This window comes from Elephantulus edwardii, unplaced genomic scaffold, assembly GCF_000299155.1.
Source record: "Elephantulus edwardii isolate Elephantulus edwardi_28Jun2011 unplaced genomic scaffold, EleEdw1.0 scaffold00349, whole genome shotgun sequence".
NCBI classification, from domain to species: domain Eukaryota; kingdom Metazoa; phylum Chordata; class Mammalia; order Macroscelidea; family Macroscelididae; genus Elephantulus; species Elephantulus edwardii.
The window spans coordinates 1,817,051-1,823,676 of NW_006400099.1; the positions used below are offsets into that span (position 1 = coordinate 1,817,051).

Here is a 6,626-nt window from a genome sequence, read left to right on the forward strand (position 1 = left end):
CAGTTCCTTGAGCTTAAGAAATGCTGAATGGGCGTGAGGCGAGGCCGCCGCGGCCACGCTACCATGGGCTCCGCTGAGCTGTCGCGCGCGCTGGGCATGTCCTAGGCGGCGAGCCTTGTGCCCCAGCGCTCTGCCGGTGGCGGGAGGCGGGCCGGGCATGGGCCAGGCAGGGGTCCAGCTGGAGACCCCCGGAGCGGCCGGAGCGCAGGGCTGGCAGCAGGATGAGTGTCACCTCCTGGTTCCTGGTGAGCATCTGCGGGACCCACCACCGCCTGCCCCGTGAGCTCATCTTCGTGGGACGGGACGAGTGTGAACTTGTACTCCAGTCCCGCAGTGTGGAGAAGCAGCACGCCGTCATCAATTACGACTAGGACCCGGACGAGCACTGGGTGAAGGACTTGGGCAGCCTCAATGGGACCTTTGTGAATGACGTGGGCATCCCGGACCAGAAGTATGTCACCCTCAAGCCCAACGATGTTGTCCACTTCGGCTACAATCCCAACTTGTATGTGCTGGAGCGTGTACAGCACCGGCTTCCCGCAGAGGCCCTCAAGCATGAGAAGTACACCAGCCAGCTGCAGGTGAGTGTTGTTAAGGGCTCGGCGTCAAAGAGGAGTGAACCGCTTCCGGACCATACACCGTACTGCGAGTCTTCGAACCCCAGATCGGAGAAAGGGGACGGGAGGCCAGGGACAGCAGAGGCGTCCACCTACCGCAACCCCCTGTACGGGCAGCCGTCCTGGTGGGGAGAGGATGATGGCAGCAGCCTGGCTGAGGACCGTCAACAGGCAGAGCCTGCGGCAGAGCATGCCAGGGGCCCAGCCCAGCAGGACGGAGAGCTGACCAGCACACCGATCTGGATCCCTGAGCCACAGGGCTTCCCGTTTCACCGGGAGCCCAGCTACTTTGAGATCCCCACGAAGGAGTCCCCGCAAGCTGTGCGCTCCCCCGAGTTGCCAGTGCACGAGGTCCCCGCCAAGGACCAAGAGCTAGGAGAGTGTGGGGTGGCATCCGTGGTACAGAGCCACGCCTCCTTCACCATCGAGTTTGATGACTGCAGCCCAGGCAAGGTCAAGATCAAGACCAAGTTTGCCCTGCGCCAGCAGCAGTCCCTGGGCAAGGAGGCCACGCCTGCTGCGATGGTGTCTGGAGAGAGCAAGGTGGCCGACTGGCTGGTGCACAATGACCCCAGCCTGCTATGCCGAGCTGGCCGGGGCGATGACCGGCACAGCACCAAGAGTGACCTGCCCATCCACACCCGCACACTGAGGGGCCACGAGCATGAGGATGGCACGCAGAGTGACTCGGAGGACCCACTGGCCCCCACGGCAGCCAGTGCGCCTGTCAGACGGGCAAAGAACAGGCCCGGCTGCAGCGCCAGATCAAGCAGGACCCCCAGGAGCTGCTGCACAACCAGCAGGCCTTCGTCATCAAGTTCTTCGACGAGGACACGCCCCTCAAGAAGTGCTCCCAGTCCTTCACACACACACCACCCTCGGACTCCAAGGCCGACAGGCGCCCCCGTGCACCGGTCCCCACCGACAGGGACCGGCCGGGCGACCCCGGGCCCCACGGGCTGGCTCGCTCAAGCAGGAGAAACCGGAGGAGCGCGTGAGCCCGGCGCCCGCCCGCCCTGCCAGGCCCTTTGGCAGCATGGGCAGCCGCTCCCGCCTGGCCCAGGACTTCATGGCGCAGTGTGCCAGCGAGGGCGCCCCTGCTGCCCGGCCGGGCCCCGACACGGTGCCCCGGGCCCCCTCACCATCCCAGGGCGGCCCTGCACCCCCACCGCCCACAGACCCCCAGCTGACCAAGGCACGCAGACAGGAGGAGGATGACAGCCTCAGCGATGCAGGTACCTACACCATCGAGACAGAGGTGCAGGACCAGGAAGTGGAGGAAGCCCGCAAGATGATCGACCAGGTTTTTGGAGTGTTTGAATCACCAGAGCTGTCTAGGATGTCCTTGGCCACTTTCCGTCCCGACATCAGAGATGACAGAGAAGAGGCAGCTGAGGGGTATGTGGCCCAGCGACTTGCCCTTCTGCAGGAGTTTGCACCCCGGCCACCAGGTGCTGCAGCCTCACAGCCAGAGCACCAGGGCTGCACAGTGACTCAGAAGTGGGTGTCCCGCTGGGCCAGCCTGGCTGACAGCTACTCAGACCCTGGCTTGGCAGAAGATGGTGCTGGCCGCCGCGTAACAGAGCCTGAGGTGTCCCTGCCCTCACAGACACGGCGCCTCCTACCGCAGCTGCCCAGTGAGCGAGCAGACAGTCCCGCAGGTCCAGAGGCCACCAGGAAGGCTGGGCCTGGGCCGCCGGAGCTCAGCAGTGAGCCAGCCAGCAGCCCACTCTTTGGCCAAGAGGATCTGGACCCCGATAGTCTCAGTGATGCCAGTGGGTCAGACGGTGGGTGGGACCCTGAGCAGAGCAAGGGGCAGCCGCCTGGAAGACACTGTAGTCCCCAGGAGGTACCAGCCAGCACACAAGGACGATGCCCACCCTGGACCCCAGGGGAGCCAGCCCCCACCTCATTCTTCATTGGAGACCAAAATGGAGAGGCTATCCTCGCCAGGAAGTCCTGCACAGCTCCAGGGGACACAGGGGATCAGGGTCAGGTGCCTGTGCAGCGGGCAGCACCGCCGGGCACACAGTCTCAGGATGGGCTCTACGTGAGCACCAGCGGGCACATGGTCATCCAGCTGTGTGGAGGGCACCCCCCCAGAGCCGAAAGGCCCTGACCCAGCCCCGCCGAAAGAAGCCCTGGCCTTCATCTGGCAGGAGAGCTTCACCAAGGAGTCAGCTAGTGGCTCACCGGCCCCAGGCAAGCTCCCCAACATCTCCAGTCACCCCCTACTCCAGGACCTGGCTGCTGTGCGAGCTGCCCGCTCAGACATCCACACCAAGGACACGCACCTGATCGTGAAAGAGACAGAGACAACGCTGGCCGCCCTGGAGGCCCAGCTGCTCTCCAGGTCTGCAGAGGCAAAAACTGGGGGTCTCAGCCCCTCCCGGCCGCCTGAGGATTCCCTGTCTGGTGACTCCGACACCGCCAGCTTGGCCAGCCTGCTCAGCGGCAAGAATGGGCCCAGCCCCACATCCCCCCAGGCAACTGGCCCTCAGAAGGACAGGCTGCCGGGCACACAAGACCCGGGGGGCTCCGCCCTGAGCAGCGCCAAGGGACGGCTGTCAGAGAAGCAGCAGCGCTCACCAGGCCCAGCAGATGCTGGCTGTGGAGAACTGGCCCAGCGCCCGGATGAGGATCGAGGTTCCAGCCCCACCCACCTGCCCAGCTCAGACGCTGTCACATCAGACCAGGAGACATCTGGATCGGCCAGGGTGGGGCGACCAGGACCTCGGAGAAAGCCAGCGCCCCCCCCCCATCCCCTGCCGTGCAGAAGGAGTAGAGCCGAGGGCCCAGCAGTGCTCAGAAGGTGCAGCAGGCCCTGACTCGCTAAAACAGCCTGTCCATGCCAAGGCCCACTCGGGCCTCCCGGCTGCGGCGGGCTCGCCTGGGCGATGCCTCGGACACGGAGGCTGCAGATGGGGAGCGGGGCACCCCTGGCAACCCCGAGCCGACAGCGAGGCCGCCCACGGAGCAGACCAAGAAGCTGTCGCGACTGGACATCCTGGCCATGCCCCATAAGCAGGCAGGCTTCTTCACCGGCACCAGTGACGCCGAAGCCACCCCTGCCCGCTCTGGCTTCTCTGGCCGAAGCGCTGAATTGTACTGTACCAGCCTCAAGCCCACCATGGTCGAGACTCGGGCTGCTGCCAGGAAGACCGCCACGGCCTCCACGGCCTCCCGCCAGCCCTTCAGCAGGGCCCGCCCGGGCAGTGCCCGCTATCCTTCCTCCACCACGCAGACCCCACGGGCAAGCGGCTCCCGCCACTCTTGGCCCCAGGCCCCTGGCTCCCGGGACACAGACGACGAGGAGGAGTTGGCCGACCCATACGGCCTCATGGGGCAGACCACCGAAATAGCAGAAATTGCCAGACTAAGCCAAACACTGGTGAAGGATGTGGCCATCCTGGCCCGTGAGATCCATGACGTGGCTGGTGACAGTGACCCGCTGGCCTCGCCAGACCCCACTCGCAGCCCCTCTCTCAGCAACGTGCCCAGTACCCCTGCCTCCACCATCTCTGCACGCGAGGAGCTGGTGCGGCGTATCCCCGAGGCCAGCCTAAATTTCCAGAAGGTGCCACCCGGCGCCCTGGACTCCAGGGAGTTTGACCAGAACATGAACAACAGCCGTGAGGAACCCCTGGCCTCCAAGACGAGGCCTCAGAACCGCGAAGAGGTGATCTTTGATAACTTAATGCTGAACCCCGTGTCCCAGTTGTCACAAGCCATCCGTGAGAACACAGAGAGTCTCACAGAGAAGATGAAGATTCTTTTCCAGAACACGGGGCACGCGTGGGAGGACTTGGAGGCCAGGCTCAATGCTGAGAACGAGGTGCCCATCTTGAAGACGTCCAACAAGGAGATCAGCTCCATCCTGAAGGAATTGAGGCGCGTGCAGAAGCAGCTGGAAGTCATCAACGCCATTGTGGACCCCAGTGGGAACCTGGATCTCGTGATGGGGAACAAGAGCTCAGGAGGCCAGTCTCATCCAGGAAGAGTCCAGCCAGCCAGCCAGAGCCCGTCACCCTCAGCGGAGACACTGCTGCCCACCCTGCGGCCGAGGGGCTTCCAGCCGCGGGTGAACTGTGGGTCCACAGGGCTCCTGGACCCAGTATTCCTGCCCGACTTCCTCCCCAATGCAGAGCATTTCCTCATTTAGACCACCTCCACCCAGTTTGTCCTGTGTCCCCTGCCATACTGGCTGGCTCACCACCTACACCCCCACATATGCCATAGCCCACCCTTGTGTGGCCGTGCCCGTTTTCCGGCCTGCCGGCACCCCTCCCCAAACTCCAGCATGGCCACCTCCTGGCCCATCAGTGGTTCCCACCTCATCTTCATCGCTGTCATTTTTGTCTTGCTGAGGAGAGAGAGGTTGGGCCGCAGTGGGACCCTCCTGGCATGCAGAGCTGAGTGACCACCCCAAAGGGGCTGATGAAGGCTACGGCGGACCTTCAGTGCCAAACACAGAGCTGGGGCTAGTGCCCACCCCGGGCTGAGGGAAGAAGCTGGCCAGCTTCACTCAGAGATGCCTGGATACCTGCTGAGCCAGGGCCATGGCACTGCCCAGGGGAGGTGTGACTGTGACAGGCTTCCGGCTAGAAGGCCACTGCATCTGTCTTCAGTGCCAACACAACTGCCAAAGGCCTGCCTCTAAGGGCTGCCTGGGAGCCATGGGGTGGGCTCAGGGAGCAGCGCAGGAACATGTATACCCACACCTGCCTGGGAGCCATGGGGTGGGCTCGGGGAGCAGCACAGGCACACGTATACCCACACCTGCCTGGGAGCCATGGGCTCGGAAAGCAGCACAGGCACACGTACATGGGAGGAGCTGAGGTGGCTTTGCACTTGGATCTGGCCTTGGTCCTGGTGATTTGGAGAGGCACACCAAGCCTAAGTGGCTAGAAATCGAGCTTCTGGAAGCCCCTAGCTCATCTGGCTGCACCTTGGGTCCCTTTCTCCAGGAGTGCTCTGGGGTCTTGATCTGACTTCTCAGGAGTCTCAGCTGAGAGCAGCTCTGTCCCTGGAGGCAGTCGAATCTGGGGATGCTCAAAGCCAAAAAGCGGTTAGCATGGCCAGTGGGAGTGGGAGTGTCCCCCACCAGGTGGCTGGGTTGGTTATGGAGCCCACGCGGATGATGCTGGCCGTCTGCTGCTGGGGAGCCAGCTTGCTGTGTTTACATTTGTGGGTGTTGAGTTGTGTGCTTGGGTCCTGAGCACCCTGTCCCTCCCGTGTTTACGTGCGCAGTGGGAGGGGTCCTGCCCTGTCCCATCCGAGAGTCTGTCCACTTGGGGGAGGTGTTAGCCTCGCCTGCCCTGCATGCCCACACAGCTGCCCATAGCCTGGCCTGGCCACCCAGGTCTGTCTCACTGGGGGGGGGTCCTTGTCCACCCACCCCTCCTTGGCAATTACCGTAAGATTTACTTTCATTCACAAGTTCATCTTTTCTCCCGTGCTGAGGTTTCTCACCCCTCGGTACATGGTCAGCCTGGGTGTGGGGCCTGTAACTTATTTGTCTGGGTTTTTTTTGGGGGGGTGTCCATTCTCAGGTGGTTGTGTGGGTGTCTTTAAGAAATACTTGAGCACCACAACAAGATAAAGGTGAATAATCCAATTGAAAAATGGGCACAGGATATGAACAGACACTTCACCAAGGAAGACATTCAGATGGGCCAACAAGCACATGAAGAAATGTTCAAAATCCCTAGCGCTGAGAGAGATGCAAATCAAGACAACTATGAGATATCATCTCACCCCAGTAAGACAGGCAAAATTTAACAGAACAGCAAGCAACAAATGCTGGCGAGGTTGTGGAGAGACTGGAACCCTGATTCACTGTTGGTGGGAGTGTACAATGGTGCAACCACTGTGGAAAGCGATGTGGCGCTTTCTCAAAAAGTTGCAAATAGGGATACCATTTGACCCAGCAATTCCACTACTGGGAATATACCCTAAAGAGACCATAAATGACACCCAAGTAGATATATGCATACCCATGTTTATTGC

The 6,626-nt window shown here is 62.0% G+C and overlaps 1 pseudogene; it reads left to right on the top strand.

Moving 5' to 3' along the window:
* The first annotated feature begins 221 nt into the window (after positions 1 to 221).
* On the top strand, positions 222 to 4,779 carry LOC102869041 (annotated as a pseudogene).
* The last annotated feature ends 1,847 nt before the right edge of the window (positions 4,780 to 6,626 follow it).